A 16,165-nucleotide genomic window follows, 5' to 3' on the forward strand; every position below is an offset into this window, starting at 1 on the left:
AAAGAATTTAAAAAAAAATTGCTTAAAATATTAAAAAAATAGTGAAAATAAAAAAATATAGAAAATAAAAAAGTAAAATTTTTTAAAAAGTTAATTCTGGAAATAGGAACCAAACAAAGGGAATAGTATAACTAAGTAAAAAAAAATTTATAAATATTAATAATTATAATTATAAAATTTATTTTATAAATTTATGATAACTTTATGAAATTACCGAGTAATTTCCCCAAACAAAAAATGCAGCAAAAGACAATGAAGACTGACTTCAGTGGTGACTTTATTCTATTACTTTAATTTTAGGGTAAATTATTAATAAATTTTAATAATTAGATTTAATTCTTATCAAATTTTATTAAAAATAAGTTTTAATAAAATTGTCAGTAAAAATATTTTTTTGTGACGATTTTTTTGCATGTCGTTAAAAATTGACAATTAGTGACTTTTTTGTCACGATTTTTATGAATTGTCGCTAAAACTTGTGACGTTTTTTTGTGACGAATTTTTCAAACTGTTGGTGAAAGTTAAAAATTAACGACTTTTTTGTGCTGAATTTTTAATATGTCGCTAAAATTTATAATCAGTGACATTTTTGTGACAATTTTTAAATTGTCACTGAAAATTAACAATTAATAATATTTTTTAATAATTTTTGATGAAAAATATTATTAATTTATAATAATTAAAATTATAAAATTTGTTTAATAAATTTATAAAAACTTTATGAAATTACCGAGTAATTTCCCAAACCAAAAAGGCAGCTGAAGACAAATTTTAGTGGTGACTCTATTCTATTACTCTAATTTTATTAGGTCATGTGATTATTAAAAATAATCTATACAATTATATAATTAGTCAAGATTCAAATTTTGTAAATTAATTCATATGGTTTACGACTCCACAGATGTAGATGTGATATCCATCACTACTAAAGGGTTATAATATAAGATAAATACTCATCAGTGTTGTTTTATGTATTATTTAATATTGAAAATTGTGTATAAAGTATTTTAAAAATATATGAAAATATTAAAAATTATATTGATTTCAGTAAAAATGTATTGAATTTAATAAAAAATTTCTTGGGTTCTTTAAAATTTTTGTCTTTTACACTTGGTAAGACTCATAATATAAATCTTCAATGGTGTTTTGTGAATTTAGCTAAAAGTTAATTTTTTGCTTTTAACATATTTTATGTCATATCATCTTTATATTTTTTTAAAATATTTTTTTTTTTATAAAAAAGTTAAAAAAATTTAAAAATTTAATTTTTGACCAATTTTTCAAAACAAACTTAAAGAAGAAAAAGCGCAACCTAATTTATATACAAAAGTTATACTCTTCTGCCAAATTTTTTTTTCTTTCTTAGGAATTATTTAAGATGATCTAAATAAGTATATTTTTAACTTTTTATAAAAATATGTATAAAAAAATAAAGAAGTTATATGACCCAAATGAATACATGTGCAGTACACTTTTTGACTTTTTAGCTAAAAGGGTAGAGAAAAAAAAGATATATGTTTGGAATAACTTTTTGACTTTTTACGAAAAGATATGTAATAAAATATTGTAGTAAAATCAAAATGATCATTCTATCCTTATTGAGCTTTTGACTTTTGGATAATTGAATTCAAATGATAAAATAATTTTACCCTCTAGGCTTCTTACACAAACTTCTCCAAATAGGATGAATTTTTTAACATTTTTAATAATTTCGACCTTTTTTATCTTTTGTTGGTTATTCCAAACAAACCAATGGATTAGGTTGGGTGGGGTCACGTCTCTATGTTCAACGCAATAACGCATGAGCCACTCACTTTTTCCAACATTATTTAGGAATTATTTATGATAATTTAAATAAATATATTTTTTAATTTTTTATAAAAAAATATGAAAAAATAAAAAAATAACATAACTCAAAAAAAATAAAATAATAAAAAATATATTTATATAACACACCCCCAGACAAGGCGTTAATTGAGAGACGCAAGTAGTAGTAGGGGTCGCAAACTCGGCACCTTTGCTATAATAACAACCGCATATCAAAGGGTGACCGTGACCTGCTGACAAAAAAAAAGATCGGTGACCGGGACAATGACAAACCGGGACAACGACAATTGGTTCACGCGCTTTTCCCAAAGTGGTTAAAAAAAATTTATCCACTAACCGAATATAATGAGAATTAAAATTATTATATTATGTGAGATGATTAATATAATATTTATTATTAATTAAACAAAATTATTGTTATTTTTATTTAATATTAATTATTTTGAATAATTATAATATGCCTTTGTTAATCTACTTTTGATTGTCTTAAGTAATTCTTAAATAAATTAGTTACTATTTATGTGATGATTTAATTAGGTGTCGTTTGGTAACACTTACGTTTTTAGTTTTTTGTTATATTTACAAAAATTTTAAAAATTCAAATAAAAATTTGTTTGGTAAAATTTTTGATTTATAAATCAGTGGTTTCAGTTTATAAATTTGGCCAAAAAATGAAAACACAAAAAAAGTGTTTCCGTTTTGAGTTTTGAGTTTTTTTTTTTTACCATCCAACACTACCCACCACCCGCCACCATTTTCCACCATCGTTTTCTGCCACCACCACCCACCCCCTACCACCACCTGCCACCACCACTCACCACCCACCACCAACCTGCCACCACCCACCTGCCACCCACTCACCACCACCACCCACCCCTCGCCACCACCACCCACCTGCCATCCACTCGCCACCACCCACCACCCGTCACTACCATCCACTGTCCGCCGCCACCACCACCCGCCACCTACTTGCTGCCACCACCACTTACCAGCCACCTGCCACCACTAGCCACCTGTCATCCACCCGCCACCACCACCACCCACCACCACCGCCACCACCACCACCACCACCCACCACCACCGCCACCACCACCACCACCACTATCCCCCACTACCCACCCGCCACCCACCATCCACTCGCTACCACCTACCACCCGGCATTGTCACCCACGTACTCACCCACCACCACCACCACCACCACCACCACCAACTACCTACCTGCCACCACCCACCATCACCAGCCATCCGTCACCCATTTGCCACCACCATCCACTCGCTACCACGCACCACCCGCCACCGTCACCCACCCACCAACCCACCACCCACCTGCCATCACCAGTCATCTGCCACCCACTTGCCAACCCCACCCACCACCCGCTACCACCACCCACCACCGCCCACCGTCACCCACCCACCCACCCACCACCACTGTCACGACCCGAACCCGCCTCTATGGGTTAAGGCCATAACCGGCCAGTAATCACGAGATTACCTACGGCCTCAAACCAAATAAGAGAAGACTCATCAGAGTAAAAGGGGCCAAACAGAAGTAAATTTAAAACTTTGTCCATAGAGCCGTGCTTATATGCACACCATAACATTCCATACGTACATATGTTAATAACTCACAACAGAAAGTGTAATGACATAAGATTCTATACAGACAGGATCATCCAAACTAAGTCAACCCATGAAAACTATATACAGACGTATTCAAAACTTCGCCAACCTGACAAAATGTAAATACATAACAAAAGGGCGAAGACGGGTCTCGTGCGTGAGACACAAGGACTGACTCTCTCAAAACCTTAGTTGTTCCATACAGACTTCACTGAGGCTGGGTCTAGACTCCTCTTGGCTCACCTACAAACACATGAATGAGCGTGAGCGAAAGCCCAGTGAATAATATCAAATAAAGAATATACATTGGAACAATATACATCAAACGGCCTCGGGCCCAATTTGCGTTTCTAACTAATACATACATTCATAGACATATGTAAGTTAGGTAACTGCGGTTCCAAACACATCATACGGCCTCATGCCCAATTCATTCGTTTTATTGTCAAGCCATTACTCGTGTCAAACTTGCCTTTAGCCTTTTCAAACTTTCATATCAAACTGGCCTTTAGGCCCATTCAGACTTTCGTATCAAACTGGCCTTCGGCCCATTTACACTTTTGTGTCAAATTGGCCTTGGGCCCATTTACACTTTCGTGTCAAACTGGCCTTCAGCCTTTTCGAACTTTCATATCAAATTGGCCTTTAGGCCTATTTACACTTTCGTGTCGAAACGGCCTTTGGCCTATTCATTCATGTCTTGTCAAAACGATCTTCGGTCCATTCATTTATGCCAAAACGGCCTTCGGCCCATTCATTTATGTCAAAACGACCTTCGGCCAAATCATTTATGTCAAAACGGCCTTCGGCCCAATCATTTATGTCAAAACAGCCTTCGGCCTAATCATTTATGTTAAAACGGCCTCTGGCCCATTTACTCTATTGTTCAGATCAAACTGTCGTTCATATCAAATTATCATTCGTGTCAGACTATCATTCGTATCGGAACGACCTTTGGCCCATTCGCTCTTTAGGCATAGTAAGCGTTAGTCCAAAATCCAAATTAACAACTTGTAGGAAGATAAACAATTGGACAATTAGCATATCTCAAATATCTTTATTAAGATACTACTCACAGTGATCGGCTTGTGGATTTGCCCTGGAGCTTGACCCTACATATTATAGCGACCCCGGTCTTTTCTCTTTAAATTATTGTATCCGGACTTAGGTTCCGTGGATCCTGTCATTACTTATTGGTTGTTGTTGTCCTTTAATCTCTTTGTATTTGATGTATAGGTTGTGTTGGGCGGGTCTGTTACAGGTTGGTTGATTTTAGATGCCGTCAGGTGATGTCCAGATTTTGGCCTTCACGCTCGAGCGGAAGTTTTAACGCTCGAGCGGTCCCTTCGTTGTTGCTTCTCCGCTCGAGCGGGGATTTTGACGCTCGAGCGTGATTTTCCATCTCCCAGTATTTTGCTCTGCAGTTCTTACGCTCGAGCGGTATTTCTTACGCTCGAGCGTGATCCCTTGTTTTTGCTTTTCCGCTCGAGCGGGTAGTTTGACGCTCGAGCGGGTGCCAGCGCCTGCAAAACTTCTGGAAGGGTGCAATCGACGCTCGAGCGGCTTTCTTCACGCTCGAGCATGATTCTGTGTCTTACGCTCGAGCGGGGCTTTCTACGCTCGAGCGTAGAGTCGACTACATCAGTCCGTGATTTCACTTTTTGGATCACTTTTTGACCTACCTTTTCTTTCTTAACCTTTAAAAACCGCCATTTGAGAGTTTCTCTCTCTACTCTCACCTTCTCTCTAAGATTTGATCTATTCCTTGTGGTCTTCTACCCTAGTTCCCTTGGAAGAAAGGTAGAGCTTCGCGAGATCTTTCTTTTAATCTGAAAAAGAGAGGATTTGGAGCACTTTGGATTTTGGATCATCATCTCTATCTTCTCTATTTTAGTTGTTGTCTTCAAGGTAGGGATTTCCTACTCCATTCTATGAGTTTTGTTCTAAGTTTTGGTACTTTGATATGTGGGGGTACTTGGGTAATTTTGGGAAAAACCCTAGTTGTTTTAATAAATTAATTTGTATAGTTAATTTAAGAGAATTGGGGGAAATTAGTTTAATTCATGAAATTGAGAAATTTATTGATTAAATGGTGTAGTTGGATAATTTAAACCACTCACCTATTGAATTGTTGATTCATTTGTTTCCAGTCTAGAAATAACTGTTTTGGGCTATCGGTGGAGGATAGTCTTGAATGTTGTAGACATTGCATGTGGATTAGGAATAACTGAAACTAATCACATTGGTTAAGTCATCAATTTTGACTATTGCATTGATACAGTAAATACGTGTATTGATTGAGCATTGCATTTGCATACATTGTTTTGTGTGTGGGAGGAGATAGGGGATGTACTCCACGGTTTAGGGGAAGATAGGGGATGGACCTCTAAACCGGATTTTGTTTGGGAGGAGATAGGGGATGGACTCCATTAGCACCATTTTTATGTGTGCTTATTATATTGAAGTGTTTTTTTTACATGATTATTGATACAGCACTAAAATGTGTATCAAATAAGAAGTATGAAGTGTTTTGATATGAGCATGAGCCTCATTTGTTTTGTTGATATTGGAAGTAATGTGAATATGATATATAATTCACTGTTGTAAGTTTGGCCAGGTTCTGAGCCATGTTGATAATAATGGAAAGTGAAATGTGTCTTAAACATTAGTGTCATGAGACTGTTTAATGATAAAATCGATTATCTTGGTTAACCATCTATTGAATGCTATAGCTTTATTCAATGCTTATATTTGGTTTAGTATTTTTCTACTGGGCTGTGGCTCACCCTTTATGGGAACATCATTTTCAGGTTCAGGTGATAAGCTACCTCCACGGACTTAGCCTGGAAGGATTTGATGTTTGGGACTTTGAAGACTTGTCTTTAGTTATATGTTTTACTTTGTTAGTTTTGAGATTACATGTAAACATTCAAGCTTAGGGCTTAACTTGTAAATGAGTTAGTACTCATCCTAGTTGTGTCCAAGTGTTAGCTTGGAAAGATGTAAGCCCTTAGGGCATTTATTTTGATGTTGCAGGATGTTACATGTGATGTCTTTCAATAAGAATACTCTGAGGAATAACTCGAATGATTCGTTTTCTTTTATAAATGCATGTTAATGTTAAGGTCATTATGGGTTTATATTTTGAGGGCGTGACAACTTGGTATCAGAGCGTACCGGGTTTGAATACTTTGGGTACGTGGGAAGTGATTAGTATCACATTGGGTTCGTCTCGTTTGATAGAGACTTAGTGTAATGTTATATGATTATGTGATAACATGTTTATGTGATTATGTGGGTATGGAATGTAGTTTCTAGGATGTTGATTGGACCTTTGAGTTTCTTGTAGTCTTGTTGGAAAGGCACTTGATCACTGCTGCTTCCAATCGGAACTATAGTAACGCATTGGGACTATCGTTATCCGGGAATGAAATTCGTAGGTGCTTATGTGATTATGTGCTTACGTGGAATGAATTAATGTTGTCCCATGCATTAGGACGTGAGTGTTTAGTTTCGGCACATTTATTAATGTGCTAACGTCTTTGTTTGTTTCCTTTATTAGGATGTCAGGACGAGGACGAGGACGCGGTAGGCGTGGTAGGCCGGGTAGGCAGGAGGTACCGGTGCCAGAGGAGATTCCGGCAGTTCATGAGGGAATTGGCCAGGCCAATGTGGCCGAGCCAGTAGGCCAGCAGGCTATGGGCGCTCTAGCCCGAGAGATAGCAGGGGTATTCAGGGAGTCAGTAGGCATTCTTAGAGCTGAGAATCAAGCTCGGGAGGTTGCTACAGATGCAGGACCTTCCTTCCTGAGGAGGGAGTTCTTCCGGTCTAATCCGGATGAATTTGTGGGTGATCCTAAAGAGCCGCTTAAGGCAGATGAATGGCTCGAACAGACAACGAAGACGTTTGAGATGCTTGGCATCGAAGACGATGGGTTGAAAGTGACCTTGGCATCTTTCCAGCTGAAGGGGGATGCGGGTCAGTGGTGGAAGTTCACTAAGGCTCGTGTTGGAGGCACATGGGAGGCTTTTGTGAATGCTTTCCAGGATAAGTTCTTATCTCCAGCAGTTAGGGAGAAGCTGAGAGACCAGTTCTGCCAGCTTAAGCAGTCGAGTTCTTCAGTGGCCGAGTTTGAGGCTGCATTTACTAGTTTGTCCAGGTTTGCACCTGAATTGGTGGCGTCTGAGGAACGCCGTTGTATTGAGTTTGAGAGGAAGTTGAGGCGTGGCCTCAAGCTGAGAGTTGGGGGAACTATGATTCGGGATTATGGGCGTATGGTTGATGCTGCAGCCCATATGGAGATCATGATGCAGGAGGAGGAGGAAGGGCAGAAGGGCTTCAAGAGGAGTCAGGATGGTCAGAGTGATGGTAGGAGACAGAAGGGTTTTAATCCCCAACAGTCTCAGAGTAGCTTTTCTAGATCGACCTTTCCTGTGCCGAGTGCTAGTTCGGGGAAAGGCAGTCAAGGAGACATTACCTGCTTCAAGTGTGGCCAGCTGGGCCACAAGTCTCCAGTGTGTCCTCAGAGGGGAGGAGTGCAGAGAGCAGCATCATCTTCGGCTCGATCTCAGAGCCAGAGTCAGGGTAGAGGCCAGCCACTCTCGTGTTATCAGTGTGGTCAGCCAGGGCATATGAAGAGGTATTGCCCGCAGTTGGGTGGCACACCTGGTACATCTGGTTTGAGGCAGATTCAGGGTCAACAGCCAGCTCAGTCGGGTCAGGCCTCGAGGGCCAATCAGGGGGCTTCATCGTCTCAGTCGGTGCAGCAATCTTATGCTCCTAGGGGTGAGCAGGTTGATCAGAGGTCATCTGGGCGCGTGTATGCTGTTACCGCGCAGGATCTTGTACCGGCTCCATCTGTTGTGAGAGGTACTTTCTTGTTTTGCAACTCGGTCGCTAATGTTTTGATTGATACGGGTGCATCTCATTCCTTTGTGTCTGCTGCATTTGCATCTGTTTTGGAGTTGGAGTTAGCACAGTTAGCATCTCCTATTTGTGTAGTGTCGCCTCTTGGGGGTGAATTGATTTTGAAACACGGTGTTAGGGGTTGTGATATAGAGGTTGATTACCATAGAATCCCATTTTCCTTTGTAGTTATGCCTATGAGGGGTTTTGATGTTATTTTGGGTATGGACTGGTTATCGTCATATCGGGCAGTTATTGATTGCTACCGCCAGAGGGTCACTTGTTGTACCGTGAGCGGAGAGTATTTTCATTTTCTGGGGGACCGGGTTGGTAATGTGTTGCCACCGGGGTATGTTCTGCGAGGACAGAGTGAGCTTAGTGGTCTACTTGCTAACCTTTCGATTAGTGAGGATGATGAGTTTCAGATTATGTTGCCAAGGGTGGTTTGTGAGTACTCGGACGTCTTTCCCGAGGATCTTGTTGGTTTGCCACCGCATCGAGAAGTTGAATTTTCTATTGACCTAGTGCCCGGTACGGCGCCGATTTCTATGGCACCTTATCGTTTTGCCCCAGCCGAGTTAGTTGAGTTGAAGATTCAGCTCCAGGAGTTATTAGACAAGGGTTTTATTCGTCCTAGTGTTTCGCCGTGGGGAGCACCGGCCCTCTTTGTTAAAAAGAAAGGTGGTGCTTTGAGACTTTGTATAGATTACCGGAAATTGAATCGGGCTACGGTTAAGAATAAGTACCCTATGCCTCGTATAGACGATCTGTTCGATCAGTTGAAAGGTTCCCAATGTTTCTCGAAGATAGACTTGAGATCAGGTTATCATCAGTTGAGAGTCAGGGATGAAGATATTCCAAAGACGGCATTCCGTACGCGGTATGGCCACTATGAGTTTTTGGTGATGCCATTTGGGCTCACCAATGCACCGGCAGTATTTATGGATTTGATGAACCGGATATTCCGGAAATTTCTAGATCGTTTTGTAGTCGTCTTCGTGGACGACATCCTTATCTATTCACCTTCAGAGGAAGAGCACGAGGAACACTTGAGGGTGGTGCTTGAGTTACTTAGAGCCCATAAGCTTTATGCTAAGTTTGGGAAGTGTGAGTTCTGGCTAGAAGAGGTCAAGTTCTTAGGCCATGTCGTTTCTGGGGAAGGAGTGTCTGTTGATACATCCAAGACAGAGGCAGTGCAAGATTGGGTACAGCCTAAGAGTGTGTTTGAGATCCGCAGTTTTCTGGGATTAGCTGGGTATTATCGCCGGTTTGTAAGAGATTTCTCCAGATTAGCTTCGCCTTTGACTAGATTGACTCGGAAGGGAGTCAAATTTGTTTGGAGTGAGACTTGTGAAAAGTCGTTCCAGGAGTTGAAAGTTAGACTGACCACTGCTCCAGTCTTGATTATTCCGGAGAGAGGATTGGGTTATGCAGTCTATTGTGACGCCTCACGAGAGGGTCTTGGTTGTGTGTTGATGCAAGAGGGGAAAGTGGTTGCCTATGGCTCACGTCAGTTAAAAATTCACGAGCAGAATTACCCTACGCATGATCTAGAGTTAGCAGCTGTGATATTTGCCTTGAAGATTTGGAGGCATTATCTTTATGGTGAGAAATTTGAGGTATTCTCGGATCATAAGAGTCTGAAATATTTATTTACACAGAAAGACTTGAACTTGAGGCAGAGGAGGTGGATGGAATTTATAGAGGATTATGACTTTGAGTTGCATTATCATCCGGGAAAGGCCAATGTGGTGGCCGACGCCCTTAGCAGGAAACCTGTTGGTGACATAGCTAGTATAGCCATCCGAGAGTGGGAGATGTTAGGTGCACTTGGAGAGTTTGATTTGCTTCTGGGCGAATCCGTTGAGGCTGCGGCCTTGTTTTCTGTTGTTGCGCAACCTACACTTGTGACTCGAGTGTTAGAGGCTCAGAGGGGCGACCTTGAGGTAGAATCCCTCCGTGAGAAGATTTCTAGTGGGAAGGTTGAGAAAGGTTTGACGGTGTATCCCGACCTGAGTGTGAGATACCGAGACCGTCTGTTTGTGCCGGAATCTCATCGAGAGGAGGTACTCCGAGAGTTTCATCATTCACGCCTTGCGGTGCATCCGGGAGGTACTAAGATGTGTCGGGATTTGGGTCGCCAGTTTTGGTGGCGGTGTATGAAGAGAGATGTGGCATCATTTGTGTCTAAGTGCCTTACTTGTCAGCAAGTGAAGGCCGAACATCAGAGGCCGGCGGGTTTGTTGCAACCCTTACCTATTGCCGAGTGGAAGTGGGAACATGTCACCATGGACTTCGTTGTGGGTCTTCCGAGGACTCAGCGGGGTAGTGATGCTATTTGGGTGGTTGTAGACCGGTTGACTAAGTCGGCGCACTTCATTCCTATGCGCGTTAGAGATTCAGTAGATCATCTTGCCGACTTGTATATTCGGGACATAGTGAGGTTGCACGGGGTTCCAGTGACGATCGTCTCCGATAGGGACCCTCGTTTTACTGCCAGATTATGGCAGAGCTTGCAGAGCGCATTAGGTACTAAGTTGACCTTTAGCACAGCTTATCATCCTCAGACTGATGGGCAGTCCGAGCGTACTATTCAGATCCTTGAAGATATGCTTCGGGGTTGTGTTCTTGACTTTAGCGGGTCATGGGAGAGGCACTTGCCATTAGTGGAGTTTGCCTACAACAACAGCTTCCAGTCTAGTATCGGTATGGCACCGTTTGAGGCCTTATACGGCCGACCGTGTAGGTCTCCTGTTTGTTGGGCCGAGGTGGGTGATGCACCTCTGTTGGGTCCGGAGTTAGTGAGGGAAACGACGGAGAAGGTTGAGCTTATCCGTAAGAGGCTTGTTACAGCCCAGAGTCGTCAAAAATCTTATGCCGACCGTAGGAGGAGACCTTTGGTGTTTGAGGTGAGTGATCATGTCTTTTTGAAGATATCACCAAGACGGGGATTGATGAGGTTTGGGAAGAGCGGGAAGTTGTCCCCTCGATTCATTGGTCCTTTTGAGATCCTTGAGAGGATTGGCGAGACTGCTTATCGTTTAGCTTTGCCGCCGCAGTTGTCCGGAGTACATGACGTGTTTCATGTGAGTATGCTTCGGAAGTATGAGCCAGATCCATCACATGTATTGGATTGGACCGATTTAGTAGTTGATGAGGATGTCTCGTATGAGGAGAGACCGGTTAGGGTCTTGGATAAGCGGGATCAAGTCTTGCGAGGCAAGACCATTCCTTTGGTGAAAGTTTTGTGGAAACATCACGGGGTGGAGGAAGCCACATGGGAACGTGAGTTGGAAGTCCGCGAGAAATATCCGGACATGTTTATTGATTTGTAATCTTGTAGTTAGATTTTGTAATATTGTCGAACTTTAAAGCTTTTTATATATGTCTTAAGCTGTAAAACATTTAGAGTGTTTTGGTTAATGGAAATATGTTGGAACTTGCCTGAAAATGGAAGTTTAATGGAACATTGTATATATTGAATATATATTGAAAATTGTTGAAATTGAAAGAAAATTGCATAGTGTTAATGCAGGTTGAAATATATGGTTGTTTTCATATTGTGGCATGCCTCTTTGTTAAGAGATGGGATGGCCGGTGTTGGGTCAAGTTGTTTAGTAGTGAGTTATCATATGGTTGGAATTTGAGAAAAACTTGTTTTCGAAACCTTGTACTTAATTTCGGGGACGAAATTCTTCTAAGGAGGGGAGGTTATAGCGACCCCGGTCTTTTCTCTTTAAATTATTGTATCCGGACTTAGGTTCCGTGGATCCTGTCATTACTTATTGGTTGTTGTTGTCCTTTAATCTCTTTGTATTTGATGTATAGGTTGTGTTGGGCGGGTCTGTTACAGGTTGGTTGATTTTAGATGCCGTCAGGTGATGTCCAGATTTTGGCCTTCACGCTCGAGCGGAAGTTTTAACGCTCGAGCGGTCCCTTCGTTGTTGCTTCTCCGCTCGAGCGGGGATTTTGACGCTCGAGCGTGATTTTCCATCTCCCAGTATTTTGCTCTGCAGTTCTTACGCTCGAGCGGTATTTCTTACGCTCGAGCGTGATCCCTTGTTTTTGCTTTTCCGCTCGAGCGGGTAGTTTGACGCTCGAGCGGGTGCCAGCGCCTGCAAAACTTCTGGAAGGGTGCAATCGACGCTCGAGCGGCTTTCTTCACGCTCGAGCATGATTCTGTGTCTTACGCTCGAGCGGGGCTTTCTACGCTCGAGCGTAGAGTCGACTACATCAGTCCGTGATTTCACTTTTTGGATCACTTTTTGACCTACCTTTTCTTTCTTAACCTTTAAAAACCGCCATTTGAGAGTTTCTCTCTCTACTCTCACCTTCTCTCTAAGATTTGATCTATTCCTTGTGGTCTTCTACCCTAGTTCCCTTGGAAGAAAGGTAGAGCTTCGCGAGATCTTTCTTTTAATCTGAAAAAGAGAGGATTTGGAGCACTTTGGATTTTGGATCATCATCTCTATCTTCTCTATTTTAGTTGTTGTCTTCAAGGTAGGGATTTCCTACTCCATTCTATGAGTTTTGTTCTAAGTTTTGGTACTTTGATATGTGGGGGTACTTGGGTAATTTTGGGAAAAACCCTAGTTGTTTTAATAAATTAATTTGTATAGTTAATTTAAGAGAATTGGGGGAAATTAGTTTAATTCATGAAATTGAGAAATTTATTGATTAAATGGTGTAGTTGGATAATTTAAACCACTCACCTATTGAATTGTTGATTCATTTGTTTCCAGTCTAGAAATAACTGTTTTGGGCTATCGGTGGAGGATAGTCTTGAATGTTGTAGACATTGCATGTGGATTAGGAATAACTGAAACTAATCACATTGGTTAAGTCATCAATTTTGACTATTGCATTGATACAGTAAATACGTGTATTGATTGAGCATTGCATTTGCATACATTGTTTTGTGTGTGGGAGGAGATAGGGGATGTACTCCACGGTTTAGGGGAAGATAGGGGATGGACCTCTAAACCGGATTTTGTTTGGGAGGAGATAGGGGATGGACTCCATTAGCACCATTTTTATGTGTGCTTATTATATTGAAGTGTTTTTTTTACATGATTATTGATACAGCACTAAAATGTGTATCAAATAAGAAGTATGAAGTGTTTTGATATGAGCATGAGCCTCATTTGTTTTGTTGATATTGGAAGTAATGTGAATATGATATATAATTCACTGTTGTAAGTTTGGCCAGGTTCTGAGCCATGTTGATAATAATGGAAAGTGAAATGTGTCTTAAACATTAGTGTCATGAGACTGTTTAATGATAAAATCGATTATCTTGGTTAACCATCTATTGAATGCTATAGCTTTATTCAATGCTTATATTTGGTTTAGTATTTTTCTACTGGGCTGTGGCTCACCCTTTATGGGAACATCATTTTCAGGTTCAGGTGATAAGCTACCTCCACGGACTTAGCCTGGAAGGATTTGATGTTTGGGACTTTGAAGACTTGTCTTTAGTTATATGTTTTACTTTGTTAGTTTTGAGATTACATGTAAACATTCAAGCTTAGGGCTTAACTTGTAAATGAGTTAGTACTCATCCTAGTTGTGTCCAAGTGTTAGCTTGGAAAGATGTAAGCCCTTAGGGCATTTATTTTGATGTTGCAGGATGTTACATGTGATGTCTTTCAATAAGAATACTCTGAGGAATAACTCGAATGATTCGTTTTCTTTTATAAATGCATGTTAATGTTAAGGTCATTATGGGTTTATATTTTGAGGGCGTGACAACTTATCACATAACACATATGGGTCACAAATAATTCAATCCGTTCTTTAATTCACATATTCCTCTTTAGGCTTCATTCTTATCTCTTTAATTCAATTACAATGCTCAATGTATGCTTAAGAGTGCTTGGAAATGAAAGGGAACGAAAAACAGATCACAGAATGCATAAACAAAATTTCAGCAAAACAGGAGCGTGGACTTCCCCGCTCGAGCGTACCCTTAAGACCTGCAAAAGTGCTGGTTGTATCAAAAATACGCTCGAGCGTGAAATAGGGAGCTCGAGCGGAAGGCCTGTCAAAAAGTTCCCCGCTCGAGCGTGAAATTACCAGCTCGAGCGGACATCCAAGTATGTAAAAATGCTGGGAGCACGAAAATAACGCTCGAGCAGCAGGTTCCCCACTCGAGCGGACATAAAATTTCTGGGTTTTTCAGATTGTGTTCTACAGTTCGAATTCGACCTTTAAGCCAACATATCTTGCATCTCATGGCTCAAATCTCACATATACTTGTTCTAACATGGTGTAAGCACCAAAACACATCATCATGGAGCTCAATTTCAAGGATTTAACACATGCATGGCTCAAATTGACACCAAACTCAATTCTAGCATACACCTTCATGCATTCAAAGCTCTTATCTTCATAGATTGTACATGCATGTGATGTCTAGCTCCCATTCTCAACTTAGATGATACCAATGGTGATTATACATGAGCTTCAACTACAAATTTACATGGACCATACCCCTTTGAGCTCAAACATGCAACATTCAAAGCAATTACACACACATTGTGTTCAAATATGGAAATTCATAACAATTTCCTACATGCATGTGTTCTAAGACTTCAAATTTAACAAAACCAACTCAATTCATGTTCTTTAACATTTTTCAACTTTGAACTTACAAATTACAAACAAGAGCCCATGAATTCACTTACCTAAGAGCTTCAACACTCAAGCTCTAGCCAAATCTAGAGCTAGATCTTCAAGAGATTCAAGTCTTGAACCAAAATTGTACAACTCTCCCCTTTTTCCTTCTATAGCCGACCCTCCCCTCTCTTATCTTAGAGTTGAAATTAGCCCAAATGAATATAAAAAGGGAATTGAGTGTAGAATGCCCATTTAAAATAAGTTCCACTAGCCAAAAATATAAATATCAAATAATTGGGCACTAAACCATTAATTAAATCAATTTAATCTGATTCGAATCAATTTTCAATTAAATTCCACCGTAGGCTCTAAAAATTATGCCAATCACAATGGCGCAGTCAATTTCGGGTTCTGTGGCCGATAAGGCCTTCAATTTAATTTCCGAGGCAGATAATGAAACAGATATTCCTACAGTGAATAGATAGAAATTCAAAATCATATATTTTCGCATAATGGCACACAAATCATATCAAAACACATAATCACATTCATATTAAGGACCGATTAATATATTACGGAACAGGGATATCACAGTCTTTCCCCCTTTAGGAAGTTTGGTCCTCCAAACTTATTTTACCTTTAATCGAACACAAATCGGAATGCTTTTCATTCAACGTCTCCAATCCTTTTAATGGCCCTTTACTTAGTCTCAAAATCTAGCAACACTCTGTTCTTAGTCAGTCAGAGACTTACCTTTCCTCCATACAGGACTTGTATGGTATCACAGCAAAACTAAAGTGTAGGCTGTAGTTGTAAGCAAAGTCTGCCAACAATGGATAGATTTGTCCAATTCCCCGAAAATCTGAAGCACACTTCTGGAGCATTTCTCCTAAAATCTAATAATTCTTTCTGATTATACATCAATTTGCAGATAGAAAGCAGCGCTAAATCACAATTCAGTTCCCATTGCCTCTCAAAGGCTTGTCAGAATTTAAACACATTTTAGGATTTCTGTCTAAAACAATAGATATTGGGACCCCATGCAAACGAGCGATTTTATCGATGTAAATAGTGGCTAGTCTACAAGCATCATGGAAAAATGTCACAGGGAGGGAACAAGCAAATTAAGTAATTCCTCATACAACAACCCAAACGGGATTTACACCTTGAGTGCTCAAGGTAGCCCCACATTGAA

This window comes from Camellia sinensis, chromosome 15, assembly GCF_055761805.1.
Source record: "Camellia sinensis isolate YWXY chromosome 15, ASM5576180v1, whole genome shotgun sequence".
In the NCBI taxonomy this organism is placed as follows: Eukaryota; Viridiplantae; Streptophyta; class Magnoliopsida; order Ericales; family Theaceae; genus Camellia; species Camellia sinensis.